At 34.3% G+C, this 25390-nt stretch overlaps 1 protein-coding gene across 1 annotated transcript in view; it reads left to right on the top strand.

The window, feature by feature from the left end:
- LOC118647253 overlaps nt 1-25390 on the top strand; it is a 164650-nt gene that overhangs the window by 7153 nt on the left and 132107 nt on the right. The window contains exon 2 of the mRNA XM_036291758.1: nt 22646-22717. The gene's annotated coding sequence lies outside the window, so the exon portion shown is untranslated. The remainder of the gene's footprint in view (nt 1-22645; nt 22718-25390) is intronic.

Genomic DNA, 25390 nt, shown 5'->3' with positions numbered 1-25390 from the left:
TTAAAAAGTTGGTTAAATTTTTCTTACCTTGTCGGTATTAAGTTTGAATAATCGCTTCTTTTCCACTTAACGTAAAGTCCTATTTATCTTTTTAGCTTTTATTGTAAGTGGTTCGCGAGTGTACGAAAACAGCGGTCTCCTCTTGAATTACCGGCGCGTGGAAGAAAGCGGAAATTCCATTATTCTGCCAGAAGCGTTTAGCCGCGCAACAGAAGATAAATGAAATCAAAATATTAGGACAAGTTTGACAAAGAGCGTAGAAGTTTTATTTTGCGATATCGCGTTACGGGAATACCTGCGTACGCATGTGTGTATAATTATAGTAGGGCGCACATATACAGCTTAAGAAATTAATCTTTACAAAGGGACAAAAAAGAAAGCCGCTAAAAGGGAAAACAGATCATTTCTAACCGATCATTAATTTTATTTACGTTTAACGGTGCACATTATTCTTATTATTTACATTTTTATTATTTATACTTTTATTTTTTTTTTTAATTTTAAAATTTGATAAAAATATACTTTTATACGAGAGAATTATGTATAAAGAAAATATTTTTTACATCTAAAATTTATATGTTTGTTTTCTTACCTTTCGATTTTGATTTTATTTAACTTATGTTAAATGTTAAATAATTAAATATCCATTTAGTAAATATCATATGTTTTTTGATATAGAAATCTTTGTTTATATAGCGGTAATAATTAAGAGGATGTATAATTGAAATTATAATAGTTGTACTTTTCTGTTTTGCGCGTTATCCATTTTTTATTTATTATACAATTTTAATTAGCACATTGTTAATTAATAACGACTGATTGATAATAACGATTAGTCCAGCATGTTTGATGAACACTACAATATGTTATTTCCAATGCATTGCATACGCTATGATTCCGTTGCGGTTTATTAGTAACGATAATTATTAATACCGCAATACCAAAGTTTATGTGTGTATGTAATTGATATTATTTTGCATTGCAACAATGCGAGACTATCACTTAGATTTGATACATAATGTTTGCAGGTGATAACTAGGTAAATACCAAATCTATTGAACGTATATTGATATCGATATACATTTCCTCTAATGTACAATTATAATGTAAAAATTGACTATTAATAATTTTGGAAATCTTAATTTTTACGCCAAATTTTTACAATAAAAACGATATAAAATAAAATAGGATACATTGGATAACATAGTGAAATACGGAATTAAAAAAATTAGTTTTTAGGATTTTTAAGATTTCTACATGTTGTCTTAACATAATGAATTTTTTGTTATTAATTTTAAATGTTTCTTCGCGTTCTCAAAGAAAAGTTCTTGTAAGACATTTATACGTAGTATATCGCACGCCGGTAGTTCCGCGCATAATAAAGGGTGTATGATTTCAAAGATGGAACAAAAATAAATGGAGATACGGTACCTTGCGACAAGGGGCGCGCGGTGGAAAGCCGTTGTAAAGTGATACCGGCCGGTTTAACCCTCTCGCTGTATCCTCCTCTGCCTACTTTCTTCCGATCTACCCGCGAAGAGGATCGCATTCGTTATGACGGTGAAGCTATTTGAAACTCGACCCAAAGGAAGGTTTAATATTTTGACAAGGGTCTTCCGGATCTAGACAGCGGATACTTCCGGAGCGCTACGCAATTCGTATAATCGATCGCGACATTGTTTTCTAAAATGCCGTTCGCTCACCTGATATCGCACACTGTCCGTGAAATGCGCTTTTGTTGTCCGTGAAACCTGAACGCCGCGGCGCGCCGGTCCGTAAAAGAATTTCTCTCCCGTTTCTGTTCGAAATCATCAACAGCGCTCAATTGTTCGTTTACCGTTCAGTTCTAGCGTATTCAGGTTCTACATTCGTAGACTAGCTATTGTTTTTTGTCTAAATAAAGCATCGTTAAAACTTAGACTAACAAATGTTTATTGGATTTTGCGTATGAATGCTGTGAAGAAGTCTAATCATTAAGTGATGCCTTTGTATTGATATTGATGCATTTTTGTTACAATTGAAAATCTATATCATTATCATTAATTTTTTTATATTGTGCACATCACATGATTGATATTTTCTTATAGTCATTTGTTTAATTATATTTGATTTGAAAGATAAAAGAGTTGTTAGTCATTATTATTAATGCAATAACTAAAAATGCAAGTTTTCCAAAAGAATAATAAAGTATAAGAACCTGATGTGAGCATTTTCCAATATTAGTAATGTTCCTCGCTTGCCGTACTTGCAATTTGAATTTATTGGTCGTTTACAAAGCTTTAAAACGATCACCCGGCGCTAATTACCCCAAGTATATGTACTCAGACAATGTGTATGTATACAAGCAACGACGGCGGGCCGCGGTCAAAGTTCCGAGGGCTTGCGGGCATAGATCGATAACACTTTCCGGCGGAAACTGAGCTTAAGCGACCCAGCTAACAAGAGGAAATGAGTTACCACGGGCGAATACCCTTAGATCGGGAAAAGGGTTTCTCTCGTCGCGTTCGGGAAAGGTTCGAGAAGCGCGGCCGCAGAAACGGCGAGGATTGTCTCTCCGCTGACGGATGCGGCGAAGGTTAAAGGAGAGTCGAGGTAGTCAAGGTGTCGGTTCACACATTACGCCATAATCCGGGGTATACGGTATACAGCAATACCGACTTGAGGATCTCGGGGGCAGCCGATGTGGCGAGAGACCACACCGCATCGGGGCATCCTTAAAGTCCGGAACAGCTGGACAGTTCATGGACCTGAAAACAGCTCTGCCCCTATGATTCCCCCTCGCGGTCGCTAACTTTCACGCGATTGCACGTAAATAACGGCGGTGTATGTGAGGAATGTTTGGGTTGTCTTTAACAGATAGTTTTATTCACACGGATTATTTGAATAACTTTCATACATCAAAAGCTTTTCTTTATATAAATGTAAAAATTGAAAAATGTTTATACATTTTAATTTTTGAAGAATTCAAACTTGAATTTTGACAAGTTTGAAGCAAACATTTTATTGAACGTTATTATTATGGTCATTTTTTTATTTTTACTATTAAATATATATTAATTATATATATGTAAAATTAAAATTCTTCAAAAACATAACTTTTTTGCAATTTGACTTAATTGAAAAAAAGTTTTGTGCTTAAAATTTAATTCACAGAAATAAGTACTATTGAATAATTTTTAAATTAAACTTGTGAATCTGCTGTAATAATTTTATTCCAATCATAAATTTATCAAAAAATATAGATTTTTCTGGTTTATTTCCATGTGCCATGCGTTGCTCATTACTGATCAGTCGACCATTTACTAACTTAACGCGGTGCACAATTTATCAGGACTCGGTGCAACCACAGTGGGCAAACCTCCCTTTCTTTCTTAACGAGTATTGCCGACCCAGTGATCATCACCCTCGTAGTTTTTCCCTAGCTACTCTCCCATGGCCATATTTTTTCTCGCTCAGAAAGGACGCGTTTCGTAGAACACCGCGACGCGTTGTTAGTTCTCGTAGCAATGACTATATGGTGACGTTTATGTATTCTGCTTGTTTCAGCGATGAGAGTCGCTTGTATGTATTTTTCGCAAAAAACAAAAGCATCTGTACGTACTTCATATAACTTGGTGTGACAAATACAACAACTTTCACAATTTAGATTTTTGAAGTACGATAAGATTAGCACAAGTTACGTAAAGATGTGTAATGTTGCAACGCAACAAAAGAAGTAGCTCTTCTTTTTACAATGAGATATCTAAAACACTTTACAAGCTTGACTTATGTCCATTTCTATGGTCAAACAGGCTCAATTGTGTTCAATACAAATTAACTTTGATTTTAATTTAACTTTATTCTTTATCTTCTTCTAATTTTTAAAGCTAGAAAAGATGAAGAGCAAGATCATTCGAAAGCAAAATTAATTTGTATTGCTAAAATGGATATTATACGACATTCCATTTGTCATCGATTATCTGCTTAAATAGTTTTAATGCCCTTCTTTACGGTGGTAAAATATATTTATCTGGAATCCTCATAATATATGAGAATTATTAATCTTGATATTATTTATTGTTTCTTGTAACATTTTTTGCGTGTATAAATTATAAACCAATTCACTTGCTGCGCAATCAATTGATTCAGTTGACTGATCGACCCATAATTGATTTGGACATTTATTTCTTATAAATGTTCATTCAATGGTTACAAGGCTAATAAAATATATTCACAAAGCGAACAAACGGAGTAACCTCAAAAAACGGTAAATATTATTTGATGATAGAAAACAATACAAAATGTTGCTTGTTTACACAAAGCGGCTTTCAATAAATATTCGCGGAATTTGCAAATGGATGTGCATAACGCAAACATTATATTACCGACAACATGGAACTACAACACAAAACCATTTACGGTAGAAAAAAACAGAGAGTTAGTGTATTTTGCATAGCAACTTGACAAATACAGAATGTTTGTGTGCTATCCTTCGTTTATGAATTTTTGTCAATTATGGATCAGTGCTTGCCACATTTCGTTAAGATTGCACACTTTATGGTGTATGAATTTTTATATTCTCGCAATTATCGAATCACCTACACTAGTAGGATGTTCTGTGTGAATTAAAAAATGTTTACAATAATTTAGTTTATACATGTATATATCTAAACATATATATTGAAGTTTTTATTCATATTTTTATTTTATTACAATAATTCTTGATCTCGATAAATTTTATATCACATATTTTAAAATGCTATATTAAGTCATGTTAATAATCACAATTGATTGAATTAGCCCAACAAGACAAATTTGATCTAATTTATATAATGATTATTAAAATATCTTAAAATTGACGATATAAAATTTAAGATATCAAAAGTCATTATAATAAAATAAGTTCAGAAATGTATGTAAATATTTCAATAGAAACATACATATATCGTGTATTTTTCTATTTAACGATACAATTTTGCATATCAATTATCTCAATTGTTATTCTCGAAATTATTGAGAGTCTCTCAAAGAACAAGAATAAGTGTCCTTCGATTGATGTCATTTATCTCTGTGAGACAAGGACGGATGCGTCGTTGTGGAGTAGGAGTTAATCGTGGTCAAATAAAGTTTCTTGTGCCTCAAGGGATATCGAACGGAAATTTCAAATAATTACTCGATGCGAAGGGTTCCTTGGGCTTCCGTCGGGATAATCGCTAAGCCCACCCTTTTACCTCCTAAGCCTTGGCATAATCCACGAACCAGTGAAGCTCCGTGAGGAAGGGGTTGAAAGAAGATGAAGGCGCGCCTGGAAAGAGAACGAGAATAACGGACGGAATTGTAGATAGACTCGGTGTCAGGCAGGATAGAAGTGTAGAGCCGAATGGGATATTGAAAGAGGAAGAGCCGAGGCATGGATGCGTTTAGTCCGGTCGCAGTTTTCTTCCTTCGTTTCAATTGGGCTTCACTAATTCGTGGGTCCGCAGGACAAGTGGAAGTAAAAGGAAGATCGGTGAGAGAGAAAGGCAAGGCTCTCTCCCGCGAGCACGCCTGGGATACGCAGGGGAGTTGAAAAGTTTACACGCTCCGACGGTGATGTATGGAGATTGCGCGTGCGTGACTCGCTTAGCTCTACGCTCTGTCATTCGGCCGTTCTTCCTCGTGTTACGGCGGCATGCTGATAACCACCCTTTATTGTCGGGATGCCCGAACGGATATCGATACTTCTTTTACACACGCGTGCACGCAGTGTCAAGGCTGGTGGTAATTACCGACTTAGATTTAGATCATTTGATGCGAGATTAATTCTATTTAAAATCCATCTGAGGTAGAATTGAGTTCATATCTTTTACTTAACCTACTGTTTTTATTTATGGAACTTTTTTTTCACATTTTTTACTTCTGTTTAATGAATCATTAAATGAAGCATATATATATTATATTTTTCAAAAATACTGCATTATCTGTAAAAATATGGAAGTCATTATTTAAAAAGAAGGTATACATAAATATTATGTAATTATATGTTTATATTTTTATTTTGTGTATTTATGATAGGAATGCTTTGAGAAAAAAAGCAAAAGAATTTAATAATTTATTTGCATTTTTAATATTTTGGGGGTAACGTTTTTGATTGGCATGTACTATAATGAACTGACAATACTTATTAAATTGTGTATTAGAATTAGATGTTTTAATGTGATAAATTTTGATACGAGACTTACTAAATCCGAGAAAATTTAGTGAAATATCCAATTTAAAAACCGGGTAAAGGTTGGAAATATGAGTTATCACTAACTTGTGGAAAATGATGATTTGGGTCGAGGAAAGTTGAGCAGCAGTCTTCTATGACCTAGACAGGCACGTTCCGAAACTAATTTTGGCTAACTCGAGATTTCACTGTCGCAAGATTTATAGAACGATCCGCGAGAAGATTGAGTTTTAGGTGCTCATAAATTATTGAGCTTCGTCGGAAATGCGAACGTCGTGTGCATTCAGCGTTCTAATTATCACTTTACATGTACCTATCAGCTAGCTGTCGGATACACTTTCTACCTTGCTTGAAATTAGTTCATTTGAGAGGGGTACATACACGTAGCGCTCGTGCCTGCATAAAGCATGTAAAAGAGTGACATTGAAGAATTTGTATCAATTTATAATATGAAATGTCAGAAATAAGAAATTTTTAACCTTTACATCAATATTTGTTATTACTAAAAATCATATTTAATTTGGGTGTAGCAAATGCGATTACACGTGACAAATAAACTTAGAATTCGAAATTAATGAATTGAAAAAAATAATTACTAATGATTTTTTTACAAAAAATTACGCATAATAATTTTTTACAGTTATTTATTTATTAATAATTTATAATTTTTATAGGTAATGGTAAATAATACGAAGATGCAATAATTTTACTTTTGTTATAATGAAGCAATCTGCTTGCAATGAATTATTTCATAAGAGAAATTATACGAAGCTCATCATATTTTCTCGTGGATATAATTTTAAATTTGTAAAATTAAAAAGACGTTTATTAAGAATTCTATAAACGGAACCAAGTTAAAATGAATTTGGCAAGGCAATTTCCGGGATAAAATTCTGTTTGGATCTATACACATACACACACACATACACACGTTTTATACAAATAGTTATATATAATAAAAATTTATAATATTTTGTAAGTATGCGCGCCCGCGCGCGCGCGCGCGTGTGTATGTGTATGTGTGCGCGCACGCGCACATTATATAAACAGAATAAGATATAATCTTGGTTTTTTATTTTTTATGAGAAACTGAACGTTTTTTATATATTCTATATAGACTTAAAGTGTACAAATTAAAAATTTTTCAGAATGTCGTCATGATAAAACTATAAACATCCAATTTGCGTTGCAATTTGCGACACAATTGTATTCATCTCTTAATCAAGAAACGCGGACATAGTCATTAACATAACAATAGTCGTTCTGCACACACTCATTCCTACATATTTTTTGTACCAAAGAACAACGACAATGATGAAAGGCCTTTAGTAATCATGGTGTTTATTCGCGTATTCGTTAGGGGAGAACGAGCTGTCTCTAATTCGAGACTCAAGAGCGAAGGATTAATTGAAGGCAACAATTAATTTACGATGTTGAATTAACTTGCGACAACTTTGACAAACTGCCAAGGGTGAAAGATGAAGCGAACAGAAGCGCTATAAATAAAGACGTGATGGAGTGAAAGAACGGAACTCGCGAATGTCGCGAAAGTCGAGCGAAAACGGCTGGATCTGCAACGAAAGTAGCGAGAGGAAAGGGAAAGAGATCCTTAAGCTGCAGGACAAGCCATTATATCGTCTCAAATTAGTCGCGTTGGATTTACTCTGTGACGGATCAGAGTTTTTAATTTCTAAAAACCGTGAATTATTTTGCAAATTATTTTTCACAAAGCTTGACATGCAGAAAAGTCACATGAATTATTGCAGGATTATCCTTCGTTATCACGGTCGCCAGTGCAATGCTGTGTATATGTCACATATGCAATGGTAATGTGTGTGATAATTACTAATCAATAATATGTACATTCTTATAAATATTATTAAAAAAAATATTTATAATTATTATGACCGCTAATGATTAAGAAATCTTTATATTATTTGTATAAAAAGTTTGAGATTTTCAAATTTATGCTTATTAATGTGTAATATATTAAATTGATATTGAACATGTATTAATCTTTTGTATATAAAAATATATAAAATTGAAATTACAATTTTAGTTAAAAATACGCATTTACATTTATATTTTGGCGTATTTTAAATTAAAAAATTTAATTTTTGGTGAGAGAATTTCGCGCGCTCTGTAATATAAGTCTTCAATTACCTAACACTTTTTATTTCTATGAAATAAAAAAAGAACGTTAATTATTTTAGTTACAACATGTATCCATGTTATTATATTTGACTACTATAGCCAAAAGTTTTTAATGTGCATATTATATTTTCACTGCAGAAAATATGTTAGTGCGATAACGCTATAAAAATCCGTTTAGGGTGGGTTAAGGAACATACGTCATTGTTATCAGCCTGTCGATGCTACGCCTCGTCGCGTCACATATTTTTGAATATGTCTGCTTAATGGACCTATTCTAATCCTTAATATTCGACCGCAATCGGCACCGAACCATTTACCCTGTTTATAGGGAGGGAGATATATCGTCGACATAACGGTCTGCTTACTCTCCGTTCAAATATTGTGTCGGTTTCGATCTATTAAGTCAATCATGCATCTCTTGGCATACAGTAATATTTTAATAATTATTATTGTATCTATAATTTGGCTACTCGTTATAGGTTTTAAATGTTGATTTTATTATGATAACTTTGTAATTTATTCAGTTATTTTCGTAACTATTCACATGATACAGAGCGTGATAATAAGGAAACGGACAAAATGAATAATATAACAGTTTTAATTTTATTATATTTATATCTTTAAAATAAATTGTGTTTTAAGATTTGCATAACAATGATTTTATGGCCGAGCTAAGGAATGAGGCAGATGTGTCTCCGATTTCTCATTCGATGCATAGGCGAACTGCTCGATCAGTGTCGAACGATCTCGAACAGACTTCCTTGCCCTGCCTTTTCTACTTTGTCTCCGTCCCACCGCTTTCCACCTCGTTTCTCTGTTATAAAGTGGCGTACACCCGCCGACTCTTATCGGCACTTCGCAAGAAATCGATATGAACAGTGCACCGCTTGCGACATGGGTCGGACCTGTATCCAAGTCCATTTTGGTCAATGTACTTTCGTTGTGCGTGATCCACATTTGCGATACTGTAAAATATCCTGTTGCCGTTTATTAATTTTAAAAATGGTGATATAAAATATATCTCTCGAATATACATATACGAAATACCAAGCAGTATCTAAGTACACTTCATCCGAATTCTCGATATTGCATGCTATTTGCTATAGTATGGAAATGGTATTAGGCCAGCAGTCCAGTCTCATCGTGCTAACCGCAATGGCGTAGTCCGTCGGAAACGCAGCTAATGTATTAAGGTAATAACGTGGATGAAATGGTGTAGTGTAGTCTCTGTTTTATAGACATAAATTGCAACGCTTGTAACATATGTTCTATTTTGGTGTATCTATTACATTGTAATATTACTCGCATAGCCCGATTCTGTGCTACTTGCAATTTATTCAATTGCGTTTCTCCCATATCTACCAGTAGAGACCAGGAGAGACCGGGAGAGACGGGGAGAGACCGGGAGAGACGGGGAGAGACGAATAGAGATCGGGAGAGACGGGGAGAGACGGATAGAGATCGGGAGAGACGGGGAGAGACCGGGAGAGACAGGGAGAGACGGAAGAAACCGGGAGAGACGAGGAGAGACGGGGAGGGGGAGAGAGAGAGAGAGAGAGAGAGAGAGAGAGAGAGAGAGAGAGAGTTAAACGTGTAAAATATTATACGTTTTAAATTAAAAAGTTATTTTTAATATTTAAAATTACACAATGTCTTTTATTCTTCTTACTAATTATATTTTATTAACGCTTATTTTTCTGTTATATTAATAAAAAGAGTATTATTAAGAGATTAAAATAAAATTATATTTAATAATAATTTTAACCGTTTTTTCAGTTTTATAATTTTAATTTTCAAAATATTGAGAAAGATGTGAGAGTAATTTATTATTATCGTGCGAAACAATTAATGCAAAGCTAATTTGATAATTAACTGGAAACACAATTAAGTTACAAGTGTATATGTAAATGCAGTTTGATGTTGGTTAGTTTAGCCAATGTGTATCATCCAGCTTCCGTGTATATGTCTGGCTATCACTTTAGCAGTCCGGTTTCATCGTACCGGAGATATGGGCAACGTATTAAGGTAATCACGTGGAGGAAATTGGGACATTCAGATTGAACCGCTTGCGAATGATTGAGTCACGCAATATTCATGTCTAAACTGCACATACAGAGCTCGATGATTTAACGTTGCGACGATAGATCAACAATCTTTTAAGTTGGAACATGAAATATTTGCACGTTTAACTTTTCGATCTTGTCAATCTACATGTATGTATAACTTACGTAATTATAGAGGGTGGAAAAATAACTTTCACTTTGAAATACTTATATAACAAAGTACATAACAATAAATGTACAACGTTTTTGTATCGAGTATCTAAAACTTGAAAACTGTTAAAATTTCTTTTAAAAATCAATTATATTAAAATATTGCTTAAATTATCCTGGTTAAATTAAGATACTTCTGGAATAATCAATTATTTTCTACGTCTAATGGTAATAATGATAATCTATTTTCGTAAAAGGCACGTCGCATTTTAATCCGATCAGCATCTTTGGATAAATGCGGAATCCTATTATCCGTTTACAAAGAGGAGTAACGTTTTCATATTTCTCAGCTTTACAAGATGATACGAGCAAAATGCTTTTGTTGCTGCGAAGTAGGAGCGCTTCCTCGCGTCGGATAAGAGTGACGTGGATAGACGTCTGTAAGAAAAGGAGTCCCTTGCTTGCACCCATCTTTGACGGGTTGCGTATTACTTATTTATATTCATTCCGTATTACGCAGCCCCAGGACGTGATACATGAGAGAATTTTAAATTCTGAAAAACAAATTTTTGGAGAGCATGTTTTCTCGCGGGTGTCGTAGAAAATGGGTATCGCAGGAAATATTTTGCGTCGTTACCGGACTAGAACGTGCCGGATTATTCTTTGATGCTGTTACGAGCCTGTACCACCTCGCGCTAGATCGTCATACATGATGTCAATATTGTCACCCTTTGATGCGCGGAGCCTGACGTAGAGCTGCATCCACGCGCTGGAACAAACTCGCCGTAATAAAGTTAGAGCTGCATTTTTTGAAATTTTGCCAACGTGGAAAACAACATTTTCTTGATCTCTTTTTTTTTAAGTATAAGGCAAAGTGAATGGCATATCAGAAATTGCCGTCGTTTCAAAGGACAATTCCGTAACAAAAGACGTGCGCATGTTCGACGTCAATAAAAAGAAAGACATCCGTCTCGTCTACGAATTTGCCAACATCCGACATATGTAAGCGCAATAGTCGATCACGAATATAAGTTTGCGTGATTCAGGAAACATATGACACGGCACATCAAGCTTTCTATCTTTATCAGTTTATCGAAACATAGTTAATTTCTTAATTAGAAGCCCGAGTGTAGTTTAAAAGGTTTGCAATAATGAGACTTATTTTCCAAAATAATGAGTTATCTCTAAAAATTTTATAATAAATTAAGATCGTGTCAAATCGATCTGTACAAATCTTGATTTGCGTCAAATTACATAAAGAATGTCAATTTTTTTATTAAGAAAAGACCACTATAAAAAGTTTCATTGGAGATAAAAAGGCAAAATTTAATAATTATATTTTAAATAATTTTTTTTACGCGAATCACAGATTTAAAAATATGGGGAAAATTCTTCTTACAAAGTTAATATATTACTTCAAAAAATACATTTATATTATTGTATATATGTATATTATATTATTCAAAATGCTGAATTTTTTAATGAAATTACTCTTGAAGACCACACACAGTATTTCGTGATCTTTCGTTAAATTCGTTGTTCATTTCTCGCATAACTTGGAAAGTCGGTTTTATTTTATTAACGTCATTCTTTGGTACAGGTTTTATTTTTCCAATAACATATAAAAATCTAGAAGATGGATTGGACATCTTGGACAGATATAAAAGAAACTAAATGCTTTTATGTCAGAAATGAGAAATAGGCTTCTAAGGATTTCTCTAGAGAAAAGAAAATCCTAACACATTTTGACTATAAGAAAAACTAAAAGTATTACAACTAAAAGTATTAATAACACAGAAACTATTTGTTAAAAACATTTATCTCTTAATAGGTACATTGCCGAATATTCATTCTTTCTTTTTCAAATTTGAATTAAAATTTACGCGTACGGACACTTGATTTCTGCACCTAAAAGTTTTTCATTTCTGATACAATTTAATATACTTTTCTCTTCTAAATATGTTACAGATATTAATATTATATTGATATTATATATTCAAATATTATATATTAAATATAATATATTGATTTGATAACTTTTGTACGATCGGATTGACGTACAAAATATCTTTTGTATTTCATTCAGTTTGGCTCGGCATCGAGCTATTTGCACGCGAATGCACATTTAATGTGTATACACGCACACATACACACACATACAGGCGCGCATTTAAAATACATACCTGCACGTTTAAAGCACACGGATCCGTGCACGTAACTTTTCTATTATTCTTCGCGGACGGCTTTCCCGCCTGTCTCGGTTACATCTCTTCTGCGATGCGTTGCGAGTTTTTAAACGGACCGCCCGCAATAAACCGACAATAATATTGCCGTTTTTTTTCACTGATCCTCCGCTCTTCCGACATCGATAACGTGCGCGTGCGGAGGTTTCCCCAACGCAAAGCGCCAGCGAAAAACTCTTTCGACGATATGCTCTCGTGAAATTTCGGGCTTATAATTTATGACCGTGAGAACTCCGCGCCGACTGCATTACATTGCGACGTGCATAATGCACGCGTGAATAAAGTCTGTATAATATTCGTGCAGACATATTCAATGAATACGTAGGCGCGCCAAGTGATATACACATGTGTTACCTCAGAATCAGAATATTTCAGAATTAGAGAATTATACTTGTGTGCCGAGGTGTGTATTGAAATGTTAACTGAAGAGGCGCCAATGCCGCGGGATTATAACATACGTAAAATCTCCAGAGGCAAAAATAAAAATTGGTAATGAGAATTCAACAAATTTTAACTAAAAAAAATAATAATTAAGATAATAAAGCCTTTATTAAAAGATCCTTATTTATTACATTTAAAATATCAACTTTTTATAATATTCTATCAATTGACAGTACCATTATATTGAAAATCTCATTTCTCGAACAATTAGTGAACTATGTTCTGTGGTACGGAACTTGGCGGGCGCGACGTGACGAAGAACTTTGTTACTCATTCCCGCGAGTTACCGAACGAATAGACCGCGTTTCAACCAATATCTGAATTAATGCGAGAATTTATAACGCCCCCCGCGTCGCGGGTGCGTAGATATTCTTCCGGAAATAACGTGGCGATACTTCGTTCACCGTATAGTTCGGCTGCGAACCTCGTCCCGAAGCAAACCAAGCGTACGCCAAGTTCGTTCTGCATATAAAATGCATTCGTAAAGAATCTCACATCCCGGCAGGGGCAGACACTTTGCACGTAGCTCCGCAATACTTTCCGAGGCGCATCTCCCGGTATACTTTATGGCGGTCGACTGTGCAAGGGGCCGGGTATCAATTTGCGAGAAAAATTAATGTCCCCCCATCGGCGAGACTGGATCGCTACACCCCGCGCGAGATATTGGCAGGCATATGCTCGATGGAAGAAATACTTTTCTAATAAGAAATATCACCAATGTGCACACTCATACATACCGATCATATTTGTTAAGGGATATGCTCTGCCATATTGCAACGTAAGAAAATTACTTTTTATTTATGTCATTATCTTTTAAGCTTACAATGTAAATTTTGGAAAAACATTTTGGAAAATGCTTTACAAAATCTCTGATGATGATGCGTGTGCACACATATATGAGATATAATGTAATTAAAATTTTATTGCAGTTTAAGTTTCCATAAAAATCTGTATCGAAAGATTGATTTAAAAAAGGGGGCAAATCTGAAAAAACCTACATAAATAAACCCTGTTTCTCGACATGTCGCAAGATTTTTAGAATTCAGTTTTAAATGAACAACGATAGACGCAAATAATATTACCATATCTAACAATACAATGTAAAAATACGATTATGCTTGCAAAATAGAACATTTAGATCACGTTTACGATTATTTTATGATATGTGCTACAATGATAATGGCTACGAAAATGCTATCTTCTAGCGTATGATGTGAAAACTGGGGAGCAAATGCTTGCATGATGCATTAAGTGCCGCAATGTGACGCAACACACACGTTTTTTATCCATACTTTTTTATTATATTGCTGCGTGCTTGTAAGGGCCATGTTTGTGCCACAAGATGTGGACAGTTTGTTATGTGGAGTTTCTTTCGAATGCCGAGAGGTGTGCATGAATTCTACATGAAGAGGCCGTGTTCGTGCGCGCCGTTTGCGAGAGAACGGCATGCCTGTTTCACCAAGTTGCAACGGTAAATTTGCATCGGTCATTTTTCGCGGTACGTCTCTTTCAATGCCTCTCGAAGTGCTTAAGTCAGAGTCTGAGCAACGCAACTGTATTTACATGCATACTTAATTAAACTGTATTCAATAAATTAATAATGAGAAATTTTAATATTTTAATACTACGATCTAATTATTTATAATTATTTGATAATATTGTACATAATTATTATTTGGTCAAATTTTTCTTAAAAAAGAATACAGTGTACAATATTGAATATACTTATACAATATTGTTATTAAATTCTGACATGCATCTGAGAGAAAGAGAGAAAGAGAGAGAGATAGAAAGAGAGAATCGGCTTTTAAAAATAGTTCAAGTTTTTATTAATATCTTATTATTATAAAAGTTTTCGAAATTAATCGATATAATAACATTATTGTTATTGGTATTATAAATTTGACGTTCATTCAAGATGATTAAAATAAATGTCTTTCAATATTTTCAATACTTCCAATACTTCCAATACTGCGACGCAAAGTCGATATTACCGGGCTTTCTTCGCGATTATCATGCATGTCGCGTTGTGGTGCATTATATTTTCATATTTTATGACAACTGGAATATTCTTATATAGAATATACTCATTTTTACTTTTTATGACAGTTTTTGTTTCAATTCTATTAAATCTGTCTATTATGAAATATATAATACGAATGCCTTAAATAAATATTTAGAAATTATGTGAAATGAGGATTATAAGTATAATAATTTGATGATTACAAATTAATAAATAATGATTAGTAAGCAAGAAACATTAAAATAGAAAAAGTTGATTTTATTTTTTTTAAACATTTTAAAATAATATTGCATAAAATTTGAAGATTATTTTTCATACATGATTTCTTTTGAAACATTGTTAAAATGTTTTAAAACATTACCTTCAGAACATTGGGTCAAAATTAATTCATTGTATACAACATTAAATGCAATATATTTGAAAATGTGTTACATATTATTGAATATTGTTGCGAAAACATGGTAATAATGATTATGCTTATTAGGGGAGAAGTGTTGTATTTGTTAAATTAATTTAATACGATATCTATTAAATTTTTTTGATTATAAACGGTCCATATGTTTATATATGTTTATAATGTAATATTGTATTTAACATCTATTAAAACGACATTGGACATACGTATTAAAAATACAGAATACATATGTACATATATAAAATGCAGATGTATTTATATTTATTTATGTACGTATAAATTAAAAGCTTAAGATAAATCGCAAAATAAACTTTGTAATACGATTCGAGGTTTTTACAACAGCTCAGCAAATTTCGTGACTTAAGCTGTTCGGGAATATCCCTGCTTAGAAACTTAAGCCGTTCTCGGAAGCTTAGCTCGGCACTTTTCTATATAGCGGTACAACTAGCAAAGGGTCAACATGGGCGAGAGGTTGGCGACCGGAAGGAGAAGAATGGTAAGAGGTAACAGCAAGCTCATATAACGGAAATTGCCATTAAGGTCACGGTTCCATTGGTGCTAGTCGCGGCTAATCAATTCCGCAGCCATTCGCCGATAGTTTCGGGGGTAGTAGAATGTATATACGAGTGACATTTACAACTGAACCGACTTCCGACACAGTTGCATTCGTGTCACGGTTATTACGAGAAATGCTGCGGTTTGAAGCTCAACAGCAATTCCCGATATATCCGCGCTCATGCGTTTACTATTTTAGGCGACGTCTCGTATTCAAGTCGCTCAGAATAGTGCATGTTAATTTATTTAATGTTAACATCACCATCGTCGATACGTACATATATATGAAATTTTAGTTGAGAAGAACATTGTTTTCGATATTGTGTCTCACGAATATAAAGTGAATTTGTGAATTATCGATTTTGTTAATAATGAAACGTACAAAAGCATATACATATATATATATGCATGAAAATAAATAACTTATAAAAAGCTCCTTTATAGTTAGTAGTTAAATCTTAATAAAGAGAATCTATGAGTCATTTGTTTCTAAGATAATGAGAGTAATTTAGAGCATGTTAAAATTTGTACATCTATCATATTTGCGAATCGAGATTTAGAATATTTCAGTATTGAGCTTACTTTTTTTTTTTTGTTTAGTAAATGGCTTATTTGTCAGTTCATGTTTGATTTTACATTTGCGAAATTAGTGCTCAAATGATTTGTATTAATGAAATGCATTGGATTATTTGTATTTATGTACAAAATACCATTCAACGCGTGGCACATTCTGCTTTTATCAAACCACATAAAATACAATTGACCGCAACTATTGCATAAATAGAGGTCAACTCGATAGTATCTATGGGATACGCACGTATACTCTTAGCAATCACGAGGTCACCGATCGCTTTGCGTTACTGCGTGAAACCAATGTGGCAATACAGTCACATATTTTGTAATATACTGCATTTAGGAATAAGTAAATTAAGTTGTACTCGAAACATTTTAATCTATATTTTATTATATCCTTTATTGTACTTTATAATTTCGCGGTTTGAATTTTGACAAACAAACGTTAGAATAACTGAATGGTACAATAAAATTTACAAGTTAATTAACAAGATATTACTTTATCGTGAACATTGCAAGATATTATTTCACTTTATATCCTTAATGTTCTATCTTTTGTCTTTATTAAATCTTGATTTGTGTACCGAGTGCTGTTTCCGGTTATTTAATTTGAAATGTCATGAACGAATTCACGTATGGGTTTCGACGAAATAATGCCATTCTTTTTACTTTTGAACAGGTTGCTACAACTTCGCGTAATGAAATTTCATTAAAAATAAACCAGAGTGCATGGTAATGTACCCGTGTGAATTACCAGAGCCGCGCTAAAAAGTGAGTAGCCTCGCGGAGACGGCTTCCGACAATTCAACGAACAGTAATACGGCTTTCTTTCTGAAAAAGGCATTTCTACGGAACGGGCTTTTTCACCGGCGCCGCGGCGAAATGCGTGTTCCGACACGTCGTCATACGTACAATCCGTCCGTAACGTTAATCCGCGTTGCAATCGCGAATAAAAGCTCACTACGAAAATGACGTCGTTTCTCATCTCCTCGCGTAGCCCGTCTGCGGCATTAGAGAGTCATCCAACGCATCCTACCAGTCGGGAAATATCGCGGCGTCGATGCGTCGTACATCATGCATAACCTTGCACCTTGAATTTACAGTAACGCGCGGCGGTAGGCTCGCCTGAGCGTGCGTTAAACTTATATTACGAGCCGCGCGGGTACACTTTGACATGTCTCAGAATGTGTGTGAGCGATGGGCCCGTGTATACTCACTTGGCGCGCGTGCATACGCGCACGTACCCGCGATGCCTGTGAAAATTCCTCCTGGTGTATTCCCGCCGCGAGAGGCATAGAGAGAGGAAATTTATATCGAGACTTAATTACATAACCGCATCCGTCGGCGATTGTGAAGATGCGGGCGTTTTATTTTAAATTAACATTCCTGAAAACCAGGAATTTTATTTGACTTAATAAATGAAATATATTACGGGTATTTCGTACTCGTTTATTGAATGCACTTTCGCTCGTAAATATTGCAGACGTATTGGAACCATTATTGTTTCAGTTTTGTTAGAATCTCGTTAACGTTTGAATCGCAAGAGTCTTGACAAAATTTTAAGCTTTTTGAGTGCAAATACGGGTATTAATAAAACAAATACATGCGAAATGCAAATATACGCGTGTAAATAAATGCATTGAGGTGTTTTTTTTTTCATATACAGATTTGTAATGTGGATAAATGGAGAGCTGTTAGTAGAAATTTAACCGCGTCGGCAATCTTTACGTGTTTGTCCTGTGTTGTTGCGCTTGTGCCAGCGGCGCAGTCAACGAACGCGTTTACGTACACTGGGCATTAATCAAAGATACATTCGAAAGTACCAATCATCGGTGTTCTTGCTGAAACCCGTCCCGTTTGTAAACTGCGCAGTATCGTACAATTTAATACCTTGAAGATGTCACGAATTTCAATTCGAATTGAAATAGACAAATCAATAACAAATGCATAACATAGTTGTGAAAAATACCATAGAACTACATAAAAACTTTGCGATTTGAAAAAACGTTGCGTTCTGGAATTTAAAAAAGAAGCATATTTCTCGTGAACGACCGATTGTGACTGTGCATGATAATAGATACATGTTAACAGGAGACATGACTTTTTGAATATTCTAATTTATGAAGAAATTTTAGGAAATCGGTGAAGAATGCAGCTGTTCTCTTATGAGAACATTTCCGAGTAAGCACGAAACACGAACAGGCTATCGTACACGTGGATAAAGTGAAAAAAATGAAAATGCCAATTTGCAAAGGATTCCACAGTACAGAAGTAAATTTGCGTGCTTGTACAATTCGGTGAAACGATTATTTCCGTTTATATGCGGTCCGTCGGCCGGCCCTTTTTTTTTTTCACTTCTACATGCGACCGCGGGCGAAACCCGTTTTTGTCGCGGCTCCTCTGCATTATGCGCGAGTGCGGATACAATGACGGACGAAACGAGTCGTTCGGATAATTGTCGGTTGAACCTCGGGTTGAATGACTTCTCCCACGAAAGAGAACGCCGCTGCCAATGCACCAGCACATTTGGAAGACTGACGATTGTACGTGACTTTAGTACAGGAAAAGAGTTACCAGAGATCTTTTTAATCTACATAATTTTTATAACAAATGAAAGTGAGACAAATGTTGCAGATATACAGTGAAATAATATATCTAATAAACAAACTATTTATTACATCATTATATGTGTCATCCGGAAATTGGCAATGTTGATATGCATATTTTTGAATCTTTAAACTAATTTGTATGATTTAGAATTTAATTAACAAACGAAGGAATTGTGTCGGATTTGTCAAATTTATACAAATCTAATCAAATAATTCTGATGAGATAAGAAATATTTACATATCGAACCTTAAGTTTCGATGTCATTATTTTAACGAAAATAAGATCTGGTAAATATATTTATACGTGGTAACATAGTTTTGGCTTGAGATTTAATTATCATTATAACTGATGTGAAAAGTTTCAAGTTTCTAATGTTATTTTCATCTTCTCGTTGTGGAAAAGTCGGTATCGTATTTTTAGGAATCCGTAACTGGAAGGAAGCTCCAATAGCTCTGGTATACGTTCTATACCAAGCCAGGAGTAAATTGCCATATTGAACACTTGAAAAGCTCGGCGAGTCGCGGAGCTTCATTTCCGTCGAAGTTCCCATCGGCGATTATGAGATGTGAATTCTCGAATCGTCCGACACGAACGTTTGCGACCGAGGCGTTGACCTCCGTAATTGCGATCGCGAATTTCATGTACAGGTCCGTGCTCCGCCTACACATCCGAGGACGTTTAATACTTTCTTGGCGAATAATTTTTCGCAACGAAAAAAAAAAACCGCGACGGGATGCGAGAAAACGCGCGCGCGCGCAAATTCTTTTGCAGAAATGCGGGAAGAAAAATAAAGCTCAACTACCTAGGCGGACCGAACCATCGTGCATCGGCACGCGATATATAAATGTAAATGAGTGGTGCTTTCGTGGTATGTGCAATTAAGAGATTATGAAATTCTTCCCTGTCGGAACATCCTTCTCGTTCGCCTTACTGTCTCCTTCCATTCTTCCTTCCTCTTATCTCCCTTCTGTTCCGTGTTTTCCAGTTTATGATTTATGGTTCGCAAGCGTATGATGAAATTATATAATTACGACGTTCGTTAAATTCTGTATAATACGAGATGGAAACTCTCAATTATCAAATGTTTAACATATTGAGGGGTGTGATTAGTGCTTGTAAATTGAGAAGTATAAGCTCACACTTTATGTGCTTTTGTTGCTTATTATTTTCCACAAAAGGCCGATTCTTGTTATAGGATCGAACTCTTTTGAATATATTAAATAAATAATATAAAAGAATCGCATTTTTTTCTGGCAAAGTCTAGATTACAATTTATTAATTGTTGTTAATTACTATTCTTTTTGGTAGCATTGTTGTATTTTTATGTTATTATTTTACGAAAAAATACCAAACTGATAAATATGTCTGGAACGGCGTAAAACTCGTTTCACCGTAACATCCACATATTTCTATCGATTATATGTTTCGGCCTGCCTCCTCTTTCTCTCTCTCTCTCTCTCTCTCTCTCTCTCTCTCTCTCTCTCTCTCTTTTTCTCTCTTGCTCCTCGAAGATAAAAATATAAACAGCGGCAGCAGTACCTGGCGGATCGGAAAAATCTGATAGCAAGAGAGCGTGAAAAATGAAAAATAAATAACATCTTTTCACAACGGTATTGTTTCAGAGGTTGAGGTGCTGCTTCAAAAGAGTTTGGCAGATCCCAATCAATATCACAAAATATAATCTGTACACCACTTGAAATGTTCGTATAGTGCATAGCACAATTAACATTCGTTTATATATAATTAAGAGCAGTGATATCGATGCAAGTCGGCTCAGCAGCATACTTTGTTTTACTATATGATAAAAAAATTATTTTATACGCGATGTATTGCAAACATTTTTTTATAATATTAGATTAATGAAGGAATTATAAAGTTCAATCAGTATCTTAGATCATACACGGCTTTATGTAAGTGCTTCTGAAGCGCGCTCAACAGGACAACGGTCCGACCGTGTCGCGCATTTTTACAAAATCCTCCGTTCTTTCTCGTAGTGGAATATCTGCCCGTCCTTTCTCCCCTTCCCCTTGAAATGCAATAGCAAACTTGAAAGAAAAAAAGGAGCGAAGGAGACAGAGAGGGCGACGTCAAAAATACACGGAAAATGGAACACTGCAGGCCATTCTTTTTATAAAGCCATACGCGCGCGCGTGGTGTGCCTCGAGACAATGCTCGGAATAAATCCGATCGGGATCGATTTGGTGATAGAAGGTCTGCCATTATACGCGTGTGTAGCTCGGAGCTATCTCTCCGACACACGGGATGCGGCTACAAGGCTATCGATTACCGATCACGAGCGCGGTGCGTACGGCCGCCGATCTTATTTGACCCGCGTTATATTTCAAATTCAAAAAGGCCAATGCGCGATTCGCATATTCAACAGTATCGACAGTGTCGCTTTAAGCTATCCGCTGTCATCGGATCACTTGCAGATAGTTAACGTGTTGATATTTAGTTGCGTACGAGTATGGCTATCATTAAATTCACGGGAATTTCGGAGCATCTGCAGTGTTGAAATGTGATATTAACACGAACTTTGATTGCGAGAAGATTATTTTGTTATATTTTTTTATATCATGATATTGTACGCTAGTGGGAAAAATAAATTACAAATATATATCAGTCTTTAAATAATCTAAATTTTATTTATTTTCTTGTTACGTAAAGTTTATATTATTGTATATTATTAAAATAAATTAAGTATTTGTAGAACTGTATTTGTAAATTTTTGATTTTTTAATATAATATAAAAAATATTTTGCAGAAAAATCTGCATATGTAATCTTTGATAATTTACTAAATATTTCTAGATTAAACGAAAAAGTTAGTAATCTACTTATAAATTTTTTACAAAAATCTCTATAAGAAATAAACATTTTAATGTAAAATTAATATTAAATATTTTTACATGTGTATATATGTCTCGAAAGTTTAAAATCTCTTCTGTTCGTACTATTAGTTACGCTACCACTAGTAATAGAGAATTTTGAATGACGTATTTTGGATATGGTAAAGCTAATATTGCGTATGCAAAAAATAATAACTAATACATGATAAGCTCGAGATGAAAATTGCCGCGTCACGTTGCGATTACTTCGTATAGAGCGTTGAATTTTAATGTGTTTATCGCGTTTAAAATATTATCGAATTTATATTGAAAAATACAATGGATTACATTCGCTGCTTTTGTGGGCATCCATCACTTTTAGAACTTCACTTTTTCTGTTTCAGAATTATCGCAGAGGAACATAAAAACAACCATACCTATAAATGATGATATTTTACATTGCCACGTATACACAGGTTAGTTATATTTTATATCTTTTACGTCTTAATAACGTATATAAAACGGTCAAGCTTCTCATTACTGTTCCAAAAATTCTCTCTTCGTATCGTTTTTGACCAAAACAATTTTTTGCTTATAGTATTTCGCTTTACACGAAATTCCGCGCATTCCTTATTTGTTACACGAACATTTATTTACATAAATGAATATCTGGAGTAACGGATTAATAGATTAATTATCTGACGAATACTACGCGTCTATTAATATCCGTTATGTATTAATAACCGATGGTAATGACGATTACATGATACTCGCGTCATTATCGATGTATGTGTGAACGTCACATAACTGAAACAATGCTCAATTGATGTACGGCGTTGTAACCGTGTTAGACTGTATTCACGTAATAGCGAATTCAAAATCGGAGAATCAAATCAGTGACGCAACAAAGTCGGCAATTAAGATACTTCGTGCTTTTAATGTTCGTCTACAATGAATTATTTTCGGCATCAGTATGCTTAATATTGCTAATTAAATCGCGATCGAACATTGCATTTAATCGTGAATACCAAAGAAAGGAAGTCAGCCAATCACAGATTGATGAACTATCAGTAATATACATTACGCTTATTATCATAGTACGATACGAAGGTAATGATTATGTAAGATTTACTTGTTTAGTCACATGATGTTGATATCTGAAGTTTATCGAGAATAAATCACATATATTTAAAAAATAATCTTGTAGTATCAAAAAAAGTATCGATCAACCGACATCATGTCGCATTACATCGATTATTATGACACAGTTTATCGATTAGTGCAATAGTTCCATCGAATAAACTTCATGCAATCGTAGTGTCATGTAAATTTTATATAAATTGATTATATCCTCTGAATTACTCAAAATACATGTCGTAATCGGCACATGGCATATTATTATATATAGTTCAAGAATTTTAAGAAGAATAACAGTGAAATGATTTTTGTTGTGTATGATAAATGTTATGCAGGTCGGTAACATGGATGTATAATTTTATTTCTTCAAGTAAATTCTACACTACCATACATAATATTTTCATATCTTGATATTTTGGAAGGTGTGTTTCAAAATTTTGTATAACATTTATATTACCGAGAACTATATCTCTGTTAAATAAATGTCGGGAGGAGCGAATGAACTATTGTATATGAATAAAAACTGCATCGAGTTAATATCCGCGAATGAATGCTCTGAGTATGTAAAATCTGTATTCGTCGACAAAGAAGCTGGCAGTATGACAGCAGCATTTCAAGTGAACACACTCATTCATATTTGCATGGCTACTAATTTATTCATTTTGGCTTTATTCATTTATTCGCGTGTTTTGATGAGTTTATTTTCGTCATTCTCTTTTGTGATTTGACACATAAAAAATTCAAAATAAAAAATAAAAATCTTAAGTAACATATTCTTTAAGGAAAACATGTGATTTGATACTTTTATATCAAAGGTACTTTTAACCTTCTAAGGCCCAGGTTTTTCTGTAGAAGTTGTAGAATTTTTTTAACAACTTAAATGATCTATTTTATATTTTTGATTAAAAGTTATATCGATTATGATACATAAAAACGAGAAAAGTTTTTTAAGTGATGAAGCATGGATATCCCATAACTTTGAAACGACAGTTCCTGCACATAATAAATTTGAGAATTTGAAGTAGTTTATTTATTTAGTTAGGTCCACTTTTAATAAATCTATATTTATTAGACTATAAAAAATATTTTTATTTACTTTAAATTAGATGATTTAAAGTAAATAAAATTGGATGATTTTCAGCAAACGCAACGTGCACACACTTTCATCAACAATGCTGACACTGTATTATTTTTTAACGAGCTCGTCAATGACTCTCGGATTCTGATAAACAGTTTTATCAAGACCTATTTGAAGCAAAACTCTATCGATAAAATTCCTAAATTATAAAATTAGTATATTTTAACGTATTTGAATGTATGGGACATGGGTATCCCACTGTGCCTTATAGGGTTAACATTATCTTGTAGAGATACGTTGTTAATATAATAGAAATTAATTATGATCATAAACTATGGAATTATGTAATGAAGTAACAGATAATTTCCAGTAAATTTTTCTTTGACGTAATATGACATGAAAATATCTAATTATTCGAAGATTGACAAGTAGATTATTCATTAAAGAACGATCAAATTTAAATTGGCGAGCGATATTACACTTTTAATTTTTCCTGAGCTTTTCACCTAATAACCCCTATACAGCGAGTTGTGTGTATACACACGCTGTCATTACAGATTACAGAGCAGCTGCGAGAAAGAGTCGCGCGTGGACACGCGGGCGGCAATTAAAGGCGTAAAAGCATTCTACCGGATAGCGCGTCACGCACGCATGCTAATTACGCTAATGAATATTTATTCAATCGCTGTGTGTAACCTCAGCCAGGCCGCGTCACAAAGAGACGCGGTCGCATAACGTCCGACACGGATATAACATATGCCGTGTATGCCCGCACACGTCCCAGGCATACACCGTGTTGTGTGGCTCAATCCTCGCGTAGCGTTTGTGGTATAATACCGCGTTGGGACCTTCCCCGCGATGCCATTCGCCAAGTTCGTCGTCACGCGTGTCTAATTGCGACATTCAGCATCAAAAACCGTATTACCGCGAATAT

This window comes from Monomorium pharaonis, chromosome 9 (assembly GCF_013373865.1).
Source record: "Monomorium pharaonis isolate MP-MQ-018 chromosome 9, ASM1337386v2, whole genome shotgun sequence".
Lineage (NCBI taxonomy): Eukaryota > Metazoa > Arthropoda > Insecta > Hymenoptera > Formicidae > Monomorium > Monomorium pharaonis.
The sequence above is the reverse complement of the archived record's forward strand: the minus strand, read 5'-3'. Positions and strand labels throughout refer to the sequence as shown.